The sequence below is a fragment of the Cricetulus griseus genome, chromosome 5 (genome assembly GCF_003668045.3).
Source record: "Cricetulus griseus strain 17A/GY chromosome 5, alternate assembly CriGri-PICRH-1.0, whole genome shotgun sequence".
Lineage (NCBI taxonomy): Eukaryota > Metazoa > Chordata > Mammalia > Rodentia > Cricetidae > Cricetulus > Cricetulus griseus.
Window position 1 is genome coordinate 20694095 of NC_048598.1, and position 17509 is coordinate 20711603.

General features: G+C 43.7%; 1 protein-coding gene across 5 annotated transcripts in view; it reads right to left on the reverse strand.

Annotated features, from left to right (window-relative positions):
* Dcaf8 (DDB1 and CUL4 associated factor 8) overlaps positions 1 to 13267 on the reverse strand; it is a 41021-nt gene extending 27754 nt beyond the window's left edge. For 2 of the 5 annotated variants that reach the window (XM_027418954.1, XM_027418956.1), the window contains exons 1-2: positions 13054 to 13217; positions 12068 to 12140 (exon numbers count right to left, since the gene is read on the reverse strand). The gene's annotated coding sequence lies outside the window, so the exon portion shown is untranslated. The other 3 variants (XM_027418955.2, XM_027418959.2, XM_027418957.1) reach the window with 3 other exon arrangements.
* Positions 13268 to 17509: the final 4242 nt, after the last annotated feature.

Genomic DNA, 17509 nt, shown 5'->3' on the forward strand with positions numbered 1-17509 from the left:
TCTTCTTTGAGTTGAAGTTGACAGATTAGTAAATCAGAAACATAAAACCCTGTGAACGCTTATACAAACCACAGCAAACAGTTGGTTTCTAAAGATAAAAGTTTAGCAAAATCAGTCCCAGACTAAAAAGTAGCAGTTCCAGATTCCAGCGAATGAGAAAAGCTGTTCATAAACTGTACCGTGATGAGTCCATAAGCTTCACTAGACTTTCTTTCATCTATAAATAACAGACAGAAAGCTGGACATGGCCTATAGTCCCAGTGCTTAAGAAGTGAAGGCAGGCCTGTGAGTTCAAGGTTATCCTCAGACACATAGCAAGTTCAAAGTTGGTGTGGGCTATATGGGAGCCTGGCCTCAAAAACAACAAAACAAAACAAAAAAGACTGCATGCCCCTAGTCTCCTAGTCTAAGTATCCAAATGCCCCCAAATTGTGAAACTTTCTGAGAATTAACATGATCCTCAATTAGTTTAAATTTTTAAAGCATTTCAGATGTTCATATTATTTGTATGCAAACATTCCCAAATCTGGGCTTAAAGTATGGTTTAATAGTGCTTGGCCAGCACACATGAGGCCCTGGGTGGGCTCAATGCCCAACACTGCAACAACAACAAATGCTAATCTGAAAAGCTGAAATGTAAAATAATTCTGATCCTCCACACTTTATGGAAGGAAGGAATATTCAACCTGAAACTATTCCAGATGTTATACACTAATAAAATTTTATGTTAAAACCTATGCAGAAAGGAACAGTGATCAAAATTTTATTAACTTTGGATATCTACCAATATATATGTATACATATACAATCAGACTGCATTAAATATTAAGGTTTATTAATATTATTATAATATTATTATTAATATTATCATTAATTATTATTAATATTATTATTTATTAATATTATTGAATATTAAACATGGAAGCACACCTTGGTAATCCCAGCACTTGAGAGGCTGAGGCAAGAGAATTGCCAAGAGTTAGAGGTCAACCTGGACTACATACAGATTAACAGCCCGCCAAAGCTACATAATATGACCAACCCTATCTTACAAAATGGGGGGCTGGAAAGATGGCTCAGAGCTCAAGAGCACTTGCTGTTCTTTCAGAGGACTCAGGTTCAGTTCCCACAGGGCAGGTCACAATCATCTGTAACTCTAGTTCTAAGGAACAGGGTGCCCTCTTCTGGCCTCCACAGGCATCAAGTATGCATTTGGTGCAAAGGGCAGGAAAAACACCCATTCACACAATAATAAAATAAAAATAATCTTTAAAAATTGTAAAATAGGGCTAGCAAGATAGCTCAGTAGTAATGTACCTGACCTGGCACCAAGCCTGCAAATCTGAATTTGATTCCCGGGATTAACATGGAAGGAAAAAGGACTCCAACAAATTGTCCTCAGACTTCCATACATGCACCATGGCACATACACAAAATAAAAAAAAAAAAATGTAATAATTTTTAAAAGGCACGTAATTTTTTCTAGACTATATGCCAAATAAATACTCAACATTCTTTTTCTATACACCACTGGATCATCTTACATATCCTTTAACGATATTATAAATTCCCATTTGGGGAACCATTTCTCTAAAAAAAAAAAAAAAAGAAGTTATGGAGTCGTGGGTAAAAAAAAAGTGCTTGCCACATAAGTGTTTTAAGGATGATTTCAAATCCTCAGGCGCCACAGAAAAATCAAGATATGGTAAGCTCACATCTGTCACAACAGTGTTCCTATGAAAGATGGGAGCTAGAATTCCCAGAAACTTGCAGTGTAGTTAGCGTAGTATACACAGGTGCAAACAACCCTACCACAAACAAGGTGAAAAGTGAGGAAAGAAAGCCACATGAGGTTGTCTCTGCCCCTGACAGGCATGCTATGGCATACTTGTATACACACACACACACACACACACACACACACACACACAATGACAATAACAACTACACTTGAGAGAAGCTATAATTCTAAGTTTCGTTCAAAATTAAATACAACCAATTCAATTCTAGTGCAGAAACTATAGTAACCACTGGCTATAACCTGCAATGTGATAGCATTTAAAGATGGAGTCTTTCAGATACAATCAGGGTTAGCTGAGGTCATAAAAACGGATAGCCCCATGACAGGATTAACAAACTTTGTGAGAGACAGTTATTTCTCCCTTTCTCTCTAGCATGGGAAGGCACAGTGAGGAGGCAGATAGATTTCTATAAGCTGAAAGACATCCATGATCTCTTAGATTTTACCCTCTAGAATGATAAGAAAATTAAGTTCTGCTGTCTAAGCCACCAGTCATTGGCATTTTGTTCTAGCAGCCTTAGTCCAAACTAAGGCAAGCCAAGACACTCTAACTGTGCCCTACAACTTTAATACCATAGCCACTGCAGAATCTCTTCCACTGATCAACAAGATAAATACATTTTGATTCAGGCACTAAGCATCTTTTCCATTTTCAATGCATTATGTACCCCAAAACTCCATTGTTTCCACTCTGGCCAATCAATATGTAAAATATGGTCGAACGAACCATGCTGAGTTGGAAGAGCTGAGGTCACTGTCTCAGGTAGCTGGAGTTTAGATTAGCTCTACTGCCTATACTCTAAAAATAACCAGACTCCTGCCAAACTGAAGGTTAAAGAGTAAACTATTCGAGGATGGGGGGGGGGAATCCAGGTGTTATTTCAAGTTCAGAAGTAAATCCCAGTGATCTAGTTTGTTTTTTCTGTTTTAGTAATAAATTTTTAGCTAACTATGAGACAAACTATTAACTGAAAGTCGAGCAGAAAAATAACCAAGAATCTCTTATTTAAAAATTGTCGGGTGGCCAGGTTTGGTGGCACACTTGCCTTTAATCCTCAACTGTTAAGCACATTAAATTTGAGGCTGGTAAGGTATCTCAGTGGTTAAAAGAACATGCTGTTCATACAGGGATCAGAGTTTGGTTCCCAGAACCCACACCACCTGTGGGATCCAATGACCCTGGCCTCTGTGGACATACCCATTCGCCACAGACACATACATGCCATTTTAAAAATAAAAATAGTGGTTTTTTGCTTTGGTTTGTGTTTCTCTGTATAGCCTTGGCTGTCCTGAAATGGCCCTGTACACCAGGCTGGCCTCCAACTCAGAGAATCACCTGCTGGGATTAAAAGTATACGCCACTGCTGCTCAGCTATAAATTGTTTTTAAGCCACTAAATTCTCAAGGTTACACTATTATCCCTATTATTACTCTGGTGGTTTGTTTGTAGGAGGGAGTTATTTGTTTTGTTTTTGAGCAGTTATTACCACATAGCCCAGGGCAACCTAGAACTCACTATGTTACTCAAGTTGGTCTCAGACTTGCATTGAACCTTCTATGAGAACATTACTGGGTTACACACACGAGATGTCACGGCTGGATAAAACTATCATTATTAATATGAATAATATTAATTATATTAATTATACTACCACTGAACTAAACCTCCATCACCCCTATGGAGACAGTATATTTTTTAACTTTCCTTCAATTCAGACTAAATCTAGAGCCTATAAAAACTGGTCTGATGACTCACTCCATTTTACTTTGGGCCTGACAGAAACATCTACTAAGTAACATTACTCGATCCTTTTACTAAGAACTGTTTTTTGTTGTTGTTGTTGTTGTTGTTGTTTTTTAAGGTGGAAGGCAAGGATCAAGGTTGGAAATTATCCTCTGACCGCCATTCTTTTTTTTTTAAGATTTTATTTATTTATTATGTATACAACATTCTGCTTCTGTGTGCTTCTGCACACCAGAAGACAGCACCAGAACTCATAACTGATGGTTGTGAGACACCATGTGGTTGCTGGGAATTGAACTCAGGACCTCTGGAAGAACAGCCAGTGCTCTTAACCTCTGAGCCATCTCTCCAGCCCTACTAAGAACTGTTTTAGTCAGTTCTTTTGACTTATATTTTCCCAGCATTCTCAGATCAGTCCATGTCTCATTCTGCTATGCAGCTAACAAATCTCCTACATAAAATAAACACCTACATTTAAATGAAGTAGGTTTTAGAATTTTTTCTGAAACTGAAAGGTGATGCTCCAAAAGTTCAATTATTAGTAAGACAGGTATTTGTAAGCCACATGGTTCTCAGTTCCCATTGAGAAGACAGATGCCCTATATTGCTTATAATTCAACAGCTGCTCAAGGATAATTTCCACCCAAAGTATGAATTTGCTTTTCAAGATTCCATCATCATCATCTAGAATTAGTCTTCCTCTCCTTTTCATCATTTTTTTGTTTTGTTTTTAGCGACAGGGTTTCTCTGTGGCTTTGGAAGGCTTGTCCTGGAACTAGCTCTTGTAGACCGGGCTTGTCTTGAACTCACAGAGATCTGCCTGCCTCTGCCTCCCCAGTGTTGGGATTAAAGGTGGACGCCACCAATGCCCGGCTTCTTATCAATTCTCTTCTCGTTTTGATTTTCCTTGCCGGACGTTGGTGGCGCACGCCTTTAATCCCAGCACTCAGGAGGCAGAGGCAAGCGGATCTCTGAGTTCGAGGCCAGCCTGGTCTCCAGAGTGAGTGCCAGGATAGGCTCCAAAGCTACACAGAGAAACCCTGTCTCGAGAAACCTAAATAAATAAATAGATAAATAAATAAATAAATTTCATTTTCCTCTAGCTCTTAGAGTCTGGCCCCTTACCCCCGATGACATCCCTAAGCCTTAAGTGCAGGAATGGTATTGCAGATATTTCAGCTAGAATTAGGCACCACATGACCACCTGTTCTCTACTGAGATTATGTCTAGAAACTTCAGAAGCTACACCCATTAAGTCCCATCAGTGTGGCTGCCTAAACAAGACCTGGAAAAACATGACACCAATAGACATGCTAACAGAGAATGGGAAACCTTACCAGGCCCCAGCACGTGACAAAGATCAGGACACAAAGGAACACTGACAGGAGAGAAAAGGACAGCAGGAGAAATAGTCTTCCCCAGAGAAAAGCCCCTCATTCATTATCCAATACCAAGTGATCAGACCTGAAATCATATACATACAAGTGATATTAAATAGACTGAACAGGTTATATTTATGCATTTTGAAGTGTGTGTGTGTGTGTGTGTGTAAAACTATAAAGAAAAAGAGGCCATGAATTTGGAGGGAGGAGTACAGTGAGGGGTTGGAAAGAGAAAAAAATGGAAAATATTATGTAATTATATTTTAATTTCAAAAAATAAAGATACTGGCTAGGTATTGGTGCCCACACTTCTAATTCCAGCACTTGGGAGGCAAACAGATGGATCTCTGTGAGTTTGAGACAAGCTTGGTCTACAGAGAGTGTTCCAAGACGGCCAGGGTTACTCAAAGAAATCCTATTCTGAAAATAGGTTAAAATTAAATTATTTACAAGGGGAAATGCGCATTTTCTCACTTCAATAACAAATAATCCTCCAAGCCAATTTTCTAATAATACTGCCAGTTACATTCTCATAATATATACTATTTACTATCCTAATAGCATTGAAATTCAAAGCAAGGGATTCACACTACATAAATTATGTTTATGGGGTCAGGTATGGTGGTCCACACCTTTGATCTCAGCACTCAGGAGGCAGAGGCAGGTGGATCTCTGTGAGCTCCAGGACAATCTGTCTACAGACTAAGTTATAGGAGTCAGGCCTGGGTTATATCGTGAGGCCCTACCTCAATAAGTAAATAAAATAATTGAAAAATAAAATGTTTATGGGATCAGGGCTTTGGCCTTTCTTTTTGGTCTGTGGTAGGCTCCTTATCTGGGGTGAGGAGACCTATGTTTTTCTCCCCAGGAAAACTTTTGTCACACCACACATAAATATAAAAACAAATAAATAGGGCAGTGGTGGCTCACGCCTTTAATCCCAGCACTCTGGAGGCAGAGGCAGGCAGATCTCTGTGAGTTGGAGACCAGCCCGGTCTACAAGAGCTACTTCCAGGACAGCCTCCAAAGCCACAAAGAAACCCTGTCTCGAAAAACCAAAACCAAACAAACAAAAAGCAAACAAGTAAATCTTTTTAAAAAGATACCAATATAAACCCGGTGTGGGGCTGGAGAGATGGCCCAGGTTAAGAGCACTGACTGCTCTTCCAGAGGTCCTGAGTTCAATTCCCAGCAACCACATGGTGGCTCACAACTATCTATGAGATCTGGTGCCCTCTTCTGGTGTGCAGATATACATGGAAGCAGAATGCTGTATACATAATAAGTAAATAAAATTAAATAAATAAATAAATAAATAAACGTGGTGTGGTGTCTCTCTGATGACATTTTATTGCATATCTTAGAAATCACAGCATAAGATTCTTGCTCTATGCTTTGGGGATAAGGGGACTCAGGAGCACTCAGGGTGCCTACATTGGTCTTGAAGTCAAGATTCTCCTGCCTCAGCCTTCAGAATATCTGGTATTACAGGCATGTACCTACCTTTACCTTACTGGAATGCTTCCTCTTCACTTAAAGGAAGCCAGTACAACTGCTCTCTGTAATTTGCATTCTTACATTTGGGGGCCATTTACCTGAACAGAGACTATTACAGCATGAGTGGTCTGATAATAGATAATAAGCAACTAAGAAATGACTAGTGACACACACTACAGTCTGGTGGTGCACGCCTTTAATCCCAGCACTCAGGAGGCAGAGGCAAGCGGATCTCTGAGTTCGAGGCCAGCCTGGTCTCCAGAGCTAGTGCCAGGATAGGCTCCAAAGCTACACAGAGAAACCCTGTCTCAAAAAACCAAAAAAAAAAAAAAAAAAAAAAAAAGAAAGAAAGAAAGAAAAGACTAGTGAATACAACTTAGATACAGGACCTGAAATGATTCAGGTCCCAGGAAAGCTGGGGTAGATTCCATCTTGCTACTCAGAAAAGCACACAATCTGAAACTCATGAATTGTTTAATTCTGTACTTTGCCAATTAGTATCTTTATCCCAAGGTTGAAAGAAAAAAAAAAAATCCAAACTACAAATAATGGGGAGTACTGTACTCTCGGTTCTAAGAGTCCCATGCTTGCTACTCATTCATTCATTCGGGTTCTTGAGTTCTAAATAAGGGAGGTGAGTAACAGATTATCTCGGTTTACTGGTGATCTAGTTAAGAAAAGAAAAAGGCGCCGGGCGTTGGTGGTGCACGCCTTTAATCCCAGCACTCAGGAGGCAGAGGCAGGCGATCTCTGAGTTTAAGACTAGCCTGGTCTCCAGAGCGAGTGCCAGGACAGCCTCCGAAGCTACAGAGAAACCCTGTCTTGAAAACAAACAAACAAAAAAGAAAAAAGAAAAGAAAAGAAAAAGGCAAGTTCAATCCCAAAGACTTAAAGCTAACTCCATAAATCAGCTCTTTGAGAGAGGACCCAGGGTTCAATTCCTAGCACCCACATGGTAGCTCTCAACAGTCTAACTCGAGGATCCAACATCCTCACACAGGCATACATTCAGGCAAAACACCAATGTATACAAAATTAAAAATAAAAAATAAAAAACAAAACAAAAACCCAACTCTAGCACCAATGCTATATAGTAAAATCTTCAGACTGGATGTTCTCTTGTTTTTTTTCTTTTCTAGGCAGGGTCTCTCTACATAGTTCTGGAACTTGCTGCATATACCAGGCTAGCTTCCAAATTCAGAGATGCTGAGACTGGTTCCTTGTTGCTTGTTTATAATCTAGGTATTTCCTAAACATGTTTAAAGTAATTTTTATACAGCAAAAGCAATACAGTAGCAAATCTACTGACAACACAGCTTAGTCATTTGATGTTAAAAGCCTCTAGTGCCAGGTGTGGTCACCTACACATATAAATCCTAGGACTCAGAAAATTGAGACCGGAAGAGGAGTGGTGTGAGTTCAAGGCCAGTCTGGGCTACACAATGAGCTCAAGATAAGACGTGGCAAGAGACTAGACCTGGTCTCAAATGAACAAACCCAGGATGGTGGTACATGTTTGTGTTGGCATTAACAAGGCAGAGGCTACCTAAGACTGAAAGTTCAAGGTCATTCTCAGTTACCTACTGAGTTTGAGACCAGACTGCAGTTACACAAGAGTCCATCTTTAGAAGAGAAAGAAATAACAAAAAAATCCTTGTTCCTTGGTAATACTTAGAACCCTGAAATGGTCTTAGAAAGACAAGAATTTTACAGCTGTGATATACAGACTAAAAATATGATTGACACATACAAAGATGTTACTTAAAGTCTTTCCTGCAGTTTTGGGGAGTGGGTGGTGGACGAGTGTCCTTTTCCAATAAAACAAGCAGTAAGAGATAGTAGTCAAGCTATTCTTTCAACATATTTCATTTTCTCCTCCACTCTCTTCATGCAACAAAACCTCCAGATCTCATAAAATACATATGTCTAACTCATGACCACTGCCAAGAATCTTGGCATTACAATAGGAAATCCAGCCCTTGGGTGGTGGTGATAAAAGTTAATCAGCCCTAAAACAAAACAAAACACACAATAGTCTAAATGAAGCTGCCTTCACACTGTACTGTGATCAAACTTCAACTTTTGTGAACCCTTGACTCTTCCAAAACAGATGTGGAAGAAAAACAAACCAAAAAGGTTTAAAATTCTTTATCTGCACTGGTGTAGATTTGAGATGAAAAGATCCCTGATTCACTTTAGAAAAAGAAAGTATTTCCAACACAAATCTTCTTTGTTTGAGACAGGGCATCTATGAGTTAACTGTGGAGCCTCTCTTGGAACTCATTCTGTAGAACAGGCTGGCCTCAAATTCACAGAGATCTCCTTGCCTCTTCCTCTCGAGTGCTGGGATTAAAGGCTGCGCCACCACCGCCCCGCAGAAAAAAGAGAAGCATTTCCTTGTCACATTCTTAATAATCTGTTGGTAAGGCTCACCACCACATCTTGGAGAAAATGTATCCCTTTCATAGCAAAAGTGAATCACACAGGGGATAGTTACAGCACCAGTGGACATTATAGCAGAAGGGGAAGGAATCAGAATGTACTCTGATAAGGTATGCTAACAGACCAAGAGGACAAAATCAATGAAAAAAAAAATATTGTTGGCTTCGAGGTGGTGGTGCACCCCTCTAATCCCAGCACTTGGGAGGCAGAGGCAGACGAATATCTCAGAGTTGAAGGTCAGCCTGGTCTACAAAGAGAGTTCCAGGACAGCCAGGACACCAGGACTGTTATTCAGTGAAACCCTGCCTCAAAAAAAAATTAAAAACAAACAAGCAAACAAATAAATATTGATGCTTAGTTTAAGAATGCATTTAGAGCCAGCCTGGTCTACAGAGCAAGACCCAGGACAACCAGGGCTACACAGAGAAACCTTGCTCGGGGTAGAAATGCATTTAGAAATACACATATACAAACGTTTCCTATTCCTATGTTCAGAAATCAGGTTTGAGAGGCATCCTACATGAACAATTACAAAGCAAACCTCTGATATGAACAATTAAAACTGAAATTGAGAGGACTGGAGATGGCTCCGTAATTAAAGTGCTTACTGCTTTTGCAGAGTACATGAGTTCAGTTCCTGGAAACCACATAATGTAGCACAAAAAATAAAAAAAAAAAAAAAAAACAGAAACAGATATTGGGGTTCAAGCTTCAAACTGAAGACAAGAGAAGCAAAGCAGCCAAACCCGTAGATCTTACCTCTGGCCAGCTGAAATAGCAATGGTGTCTCCAAGAATCCTCAGAGGCAAAAGCTCTCAGTTCCTGTCTCCTCCTGCCTTTTATTCTTTCTCAACCCACCCATTATCACTCCTGTCTCCACCTCTCTAGTGATGGGATTATAGTCATGTGATTCCAGGTGCTGAGATCATCTTTGTGTGAGCTGTTTCTTTTAGAACTGGATCAATTTCCTGTAGTCGGTGTGGCCTTGAACTAACAGAACCATCCACCTCTTTACTCAGGAGTGCTGGGATTAAAGGTGTGTGCAACTACTGCCCGGCTAGCTCGTATGGCTTTGTGACTGGCTTTGCTTTCTGAATCCTCAGACAAGCTTTAATAAATCATAATATATCACCACACATGACAGTTTACAACAGGCTATAACTCCAGCTCCAAGGAATCTGGTGCCTTCTATTCTAGCCTCCACAGGCACTGCCCTCACAAGCATAAATTCCCACATAGACACAAATACATAATCTTAGAAATAAATCTGAGGGACTGAGGCTGTGGCTCAGTAACAGAGGTTTAGTATACCTGAGACCTAGACCCAGACCTAGACCCAGCGTTTGTTCATTTTTTCTGAGACAGAATCTCACTATGTAGCTCTGGCTGTCCTGGAACTCACTCTGTAGACTAGGCTGGCCTCAAACTCAGAGATCCTCCTGCCTCTGCTTCCAAGTGCTGGGATTAAAGGTGTTTGGTACCACCACCAGCCTAGGTCCCCAGTTCTTTAAAAAACAGCAAAAGACAAACAAACAAACAAAAAGCAAGACCAAACAAAACAAAACAACTGGGTCAGGCGTTGGTGGCACACGCCTTTAATCCCAGCACTCGGGAGGCAGAGGCAAGTAGATCTCTGTGAGTTTGAGACCAGCCTGGTCTACAAGAGCTACTTCCAGGACAGCCTCCAAAGCCAGAGAAACCCGGAGGGGGGGGGGCACGACTGACCACAACTGGAAAAAACTAGAACGATGAGTGCTAAAACAAAACAAATACATGAAAATATTACCTCGGTGCTGTGCCTCATATCTGTACACCAAGCACTTGGGAAGCTAGAGAAGGCTTAGTTTGCAAGATGAGCCTTATCTACATAACAAATTTCAGGCCAGCCCAGGATAAGGTGAATTCCTGTCTCAAAAACCAAATAAATGGGCTAGAGAATGGTTCAGTGAATAAGAGTGAGCACTGGCTGTTCTTTGCAGAGGATCCAGGTTTCATTCACAACACCCACATGGCAGCTCACAACCATCATCTATACCTCCAGTTCTGGGGTATCTGACACCCTCTTCTCATCTCCTTCATTTTAAAAGCTGTACTTTGTTCTTAGATCATATATATATATATATATATATATATATATATATATATATATACACACACACACACACACACACACACACATCAGCATTAACTTTTTCCCCCTTTGGGTTCTCTGTGTAACAGCCCTAGCTGTCCTGGAACTCGGAGATCCGCCTGCCTCTGCATTAACATTTTCTTTTAATTCATAATGAACATTTTCTAGTTTGGGCACTGCGAATAAAACTTAACACAGTCACACTAACGTTTCTTCCTGAACGAACTGATCAGACCAACCTTACAGAGCCACTTAGCTTTTCTATTAAGTCTTATGAGTCTCAAGCACAGTTCTGCTCTCTGCGACCAGAAGCCTATAGGCCTTACAGAGTCACACTTAACTATGTTCTGACTCTTTGGCTTGGCCCATGTTGATGATAGCACATGATGCTGCTTCTACTAATGAAAAATCCTGCGAGCTAGATACAAAAGGAGACACTTTTAACCAAAAACTTCCCACTGTGTTTTGAAAAGTTGGACCTCTGAGACTAACTGGACTTAGACACCAACTAAATGGAGGCTCATGCATCACTCCTATCGCATGTATGATAACTTTTGGGTCTGAGAGAAGAGACTGATTTGACAAAAGCCTAACTGCCTTTAATCCTTAGCACTCAAGCACTCAGAAGGCAGAGGCAGTTGGATCTCTGAGTTCAAGGCCAGCCTGACCTACAAAGCAAGTTGCAGGATAGGCTCCAAAGCTACAGAAAACCCTGTCTCAAAAAACCAAAAATGTAAAAAAAAAAAAAAAAAAAAAAAGGCTAAACGATTCAGGCAAACCAATTCTCACTTTTTAACAATATAAGACATGATCTGCACAAAGACAAAACACAACGTAAATGAATAAACAACAGAGACAGCGTGTTCACTCTAGGCCTAATGCAAATCATTTGAAGACACACGGCAATAGTTCAGGGCAGCTGGTCAGAACAGAGTAGATTAAGTAATCGAACCAAAGCTGGAACAAAGTTATAAACAACATCCAAACTTTTGGAACGGTAGTCTGCACTTGAGCATCGGGACAGAGTCTGTTCTGAATTGAGGAATTAAAAGCCTTCGACTCCCACTCACCTTTCCTCCTTTTATCAATGATGTAAGGCCAGGCTGGCTCCTGAGAAAACTGATCTGGAGGTTCACTGAAGAACTGAGAGAAGTTAAAGTTTACATGGCAAAGCTGTCTCCCCGTGTGTGAACGCAGTCAAAACATTTATGACCACACGTTACTTATTTTTCTGGCCCTCCTCCTAACTATTTAAAACCGAAAGGGCTTAATTCAATTCTGGCTACTGAACAAAACCCACACACGGAACGTAGATACAAAGAATTAACACGAGATCTAAACGCCGGGCGAGTTATCTCCCAGCTCCACCAACACTAGGAAGTCATTTATGAGGAAAACCTGCATCTTCCCAACCGTGAACCAAACCACCTCTCTCTCGTCCCGGAGCTACAGAGGAAGCGGGGAGGGCTGGGGGGGGGAGGACTCGGGGGGGGGGGAGAACGTGATAGCGCTAGTGCCGGTTTGTTTACAGGCTCCACCAACAATCCTGGGAGTCGGAAATTCAAGCCACCAGATGCTCTCCAGCTAATAAGGACCGAGTGGGGCCGTTCTGAGGCTTCCTAAAAAGATGTCGGGACAGGGGGAGAGGCGCACACACTCCGAGAGAACTCTACCCCAGACCGCCAGTTTCTGGGACCTCGGCCTTGCGTACTAGGTGCCGGGCCTGAGGACTCGGGAGGGGGAGGGGACACACTGCGCGGCGGCCCCCAAGTGACAGGGGGACGCACACAGAGCCGGGTCCTAGGGCAGAAACGAGGGCGTACGAGCGGGTCGCCGGGCGGGCGACAAGTCCCTGTCAACTCCGGGGGTAGCTCTAGGGGGGCAGCCCCGGCCGGGCTGACCTGGGCGAAGGGCGAGCGGTCCTCCCGGCGCTGGCTCGGGATGAGGGGGGCGGGAGACCTACACCCCGGGGGCCTGGGGAAGGGGATCGAGCCCATCCTGCGGGGGAGCCGTCAGGGAGGAGGGGGAACAGGCCGAGCCGGAACGAGACACGGACCGGGTAGGTCAAGGGGAGGGCGTCCGGCTGGGACAGTTACAAGCACGGGAGCCGGCGAGGCTCGGCGGCCCGCTTCCCGTCTCGGGTCATCCTTCTGCCAGCGGACGCTCCGACTGTTCCAGGCCCAGCCGCCCCGTCCACTGCCGCCACCAACGCCGCCGCCATCTTACACTGGCCAGCGGCAGCCACCACCACCACCGCCGCCGCCGCCGCCGCCGCCGCCCTCGGGTCTCTGCGCCTGCGCCTGCGCCGCCGCGCTTTCCGGCCGCGTTTGCGACGCTGCGCTGGAGGAGACTGAGCGAGAACGGTCGCGCGAGCGCTCGGCTCCCAACCCTCCCCGGCGGCCGCGCAGGGGGCGGGGCTTAAGGCCAACCGAAGCGGCGAGGGGCGCGTGCGCGTTGCGGAGCCGTCCCGTTGTTTTCCTGGTTTCTGAGTGGTGGCTTGTCTCCTGGCATTCAAAACACGTGTGATTTAGGGGCTCCTCGGCCCTGTGACGGAAACCGAGCCCGACTTCCGAGACACTGGCAGGCAAACCGCTAGGCGCCCTCCAGTCCTGAGGTCCCAACTCTTGCCATATTTCTTTTCTTTCTTTTTCTTTTCTTTTTTCTTCAGTTTTTCGGGACAAGGTTTCTTTGTGTGGCCCTGGCTGCCCTGGAACTCGCTCTGTAGACCAGGCTGGTCTCGAATTCAGAGAGACCCGCCCGCCTCCGCCTCTGCCTCCGCCTCCCAAAAGCTGGGGTGAAAGGCGTGCGCCACCACCGCCCGGCTCACATTTATTGTTTAGAAGGAAAACAAAACGAAGCCTCCTTTGAGGATCGAGACTGCGTTTTCTTCAGTGGCTTGAGAGGCCTTCTGTGGATGGATGTTCCTGACAGCACCCACTTGTTTAAAGAGCCAGCAAGGACTGATTGGGCATGTGGTTCAGTGTTGGAATGCTTTCTCGGGGTCTGAAAGTTTGACCCTAGCAGAGGGGGCGGGGTGAGAAGGCTCAGAGACAGGATTCCTTTGTTGGGTTTTTGTTTGTTTTGTTTTGAGACAGGGTCTATCTACATAGCCATAACTGTCCTAGGTAGATCTCATAGAGATCATCTGCCTGCCTCCCAAGTGCTGGCACTAAAGGTGTGCGACGCCTGGCAGAATTTCTTTTTAAGATTTATTATGTATACAGTGTTCTGTCTGCATGTGTCCCTGCAGGCCAGAAGAGGGCACCAGATCTCATTACACAGAGGGCTGTGAGCCATCATGTGGTTGATGGGAATTGAACTCAAGACCTCTGAAGTGTTCTTAACCGCTGAGCCATCTCTCCAGCCCCCAGAATTTAATTTTTTTTTAAAGTTAGCATACAAACTAACGGGTTTCAAGCGGTGCATGCCTAGCACTTCGGAGACAGGATATACACAAGTTGGAAGCCTACCTAAAATAATCAGTGGTAGGTTCTGGCCTTAAATGAGTTCTGAGTTGCCCCCCCCCCCAACGAACACACAACATACACACAAAAGCAAAATAGATTTCCTTGTGGTATTGTCATACACATGTTTCATACTTGGTTCTTATTGGTCCCCTTCCCCAATAACCTTCTTTTTCCTTGTTGGATACCTTCATTTAGTTACCATTAGTTTTCATGACAAATGTATATTCCATTCCTTTTTGTTTGTTTCTCAAGACAGGGTTTCTCTTTGTAATAACCCTGGCTGTTCTGGAACTGGCTGTGTAGACCAGGCTGGCCTCGAACTCACAAAGAGATATGCTTGTCTCAATCTCAAGGCATTTGCCACCACCATACAGCTCTGTTCCCTTTTTTTTTTTTTTTTTTTTTTTCTTTTTGGTTTTTCGAGTCAGGGTTTCTCTGTGTAGCTTTGGAGCCTATCCTGGCACTCTCTCTGGAGACCAGGCTCCCCTCGAACTCACAGAGATCCGCCAGCCTCTGCCTCCACCAGCCTCTGCCTCTGCCTCTGGGATTAAAGGCGTGGGCCACCAACGCCCAGCTGTTCCCCTTTCTTATCTCCTCTTCCATTCCCTCTTCCTTGCCTTCAGGCTCCTTTCTCCTTCCCTGTTAAAATAAGTATGTGATTGATATATATCCAGAGCTGGGCGGTGGTTTGCGAGCCTTTAATCCCACCACTTGGGAGGCAGAGACAGGTGATCTATCTGAGTTCGAGACCAACCTGGTATACAGATCAAGTTACAAGACAGGCTCCAAAGCTAGACAGAGGAACCCTGTCTCAGAAAAAAAAAAATTAAATTCAAATGCTGCATATGAGAACATGTCATATTTGTCTTTCTGAGTCTGGTTTATTCTGCAAATATTTCATTCTTCACAGCTGAAAGGTTCCACTGTGTATACCATATCTTCTTTATCCATTCATCTGTTTATGAACATCTAGGTTTATTCCACAATTTAGCTGTTGTGAAAATGCAGCTAAATGGCTGTAACTAGGCAGGTTGATGGCTTCAGGTGACTTTTGTATATTGCTTTCTGCTGACCTAAAGAAAACCTACACAGGATTCTAGATTACTCCCAGCTAGCAGGCTTGGGCACCCTTATTTGTTGTTGAAGATGTAGTTTTAGATCTGGTCTCTTGCATCACAGGCTGCCTTCCAACTCACGGAATAGCTGAGGATGACCTTACACTACAGATCCTCCTGTCTCTACCTCCAGTGCTGGCATTTCAGGTGTGCATCACCACTCCCACTTTATGGAGTGCTGGAGGTTGGGCTGCAGGCCTTTGGACTTGTTGAGAAAGTACCCTACCAATTAAACTACATCTTTGGCCTCTTTTTCTTTTAACCAGAAGCTCAGGGTGCTAGGTTCAGACTCCTCAACACTGACCAATACTGGATACCATTCCCTCGCCCCCTTCTCTACTTCAGTTCTTTGTTTTTGAGAAAGGTACTTAAGTAGCCTAGAAGAGCTTTAAATTCACTTCTAGAACCATCTCCCGAGGGCTGGGCATGCACCACCGTTGTCTTATTTTATTCGTCTTTGGGAATCAAACTGAGGGCTTCGTGCATACCAGGCTAGCACTCTACCATCTGAGCTGTGCTCCCAGCCACATTCTATTCCAAGCTGTATCCTGCCTAACTGCTTGCTGCAGCAGACATGTGATTAATACTGTTAACTTGACAGGCTCGGTAATTAGCTAGGAGACAAGCCTCTGGGCACGCCTGTGAGGGATTACCTAGATTAGGTTAATTGAGGTGGGAAGACCCACCTTAATTGTGGGTGGCACCATTCCATGGGCCGGGGGTTTGACTGAAGTCAAAGAACATGAGTTGAGCACCAGTATTCATCACTCTCTCTTGACTGTGAACACGTGACTAGCAGCCTCATACTGCAGCTCCCGTGCCTTCCCTATCATGATGAACTTCCCTTCCAACTAAAAGCTGAAACAAACCCTTGCCTAAGTTTCCATGGTCATACAATTTGTCCAGCAATTAGGAAAGCAACTAAAACAGCTTGTCTATTTCCATTAGTGCCCTGATGCAATCAAACTGAAGACAGCCAGACTCTCTTTTAAAATCTAAGTCAGGTCACAGTCCCCTACAAAACATTCAATACTTTCCCATCCCATACTAAAAATCAAAATTATCAGAACTGGATAGATGGCTCAGCAGTTAGGAGCACTAACTGCTCTTCCAGAGGATTCAGGTTCAAATCCCAACACTCAACATGGTGGCTAACAAAATCCAGTTCCAGGAGATGATGCCCTCTTCTGGCTCTTTTGGCTTTGCACAAAAGTGGTACACTAAGTGCAGGGGTGGGTGCACACCTTTAGTTCCTGCACTGGAGAGGCAGAGGCAGGTGAATCTCTGTGAGTTTGAGGCCAGTCTGCTCTATAGATCGAGTTCCAGGCCAGCCAGGGTTACCCAGAGAAACTGATGGGGGACATCCTCCTGTATATATGTTTCTCTTACTGGTTGATGAGTAAAACTAAACTGATTGGTCAGTAGCTAAGCTGGCTTTGAGTGCCTGAGTGCCTCTGCCTCCTGAGTGCCGAGATTAAAGGCGCTACCACACCTGGCTCTGCTTTTATTTTTAAAAGAAGATGCCTCACAGGTTGAGTGTGGTGGCCCATACATGTAATCCCAGCACTTGAGACACGGAGGCAGGAGGATCAGTAGGAGGACCCTGTGTGAAAAACAAGGAGAAAGAAGGCAGGGAGGGGCTTAAGTGATCTTCCAGTGTCAGCCTCCAAAGCCTGAGTACCGATGCACACTCCTGCATCCAGTCTGCATTACTCTTTCATAACATGTCTTACTTTGACACTCAACCTATAATTATGTATTTGGTTTAATTTAATGTGTGTGGGTTTTGCCTGTATCTCTGTTCATCCCGTGTAAGTGCAGTGCCTGTGGAAGCCAGAAGAGGGCATCGGGTCGCCAGGAACTAGAGTTACAGCTGATGGTGAACTGCCATGTGGCTGCTCAAACTCAAACCTGGGTCCTCTGGAAGAGC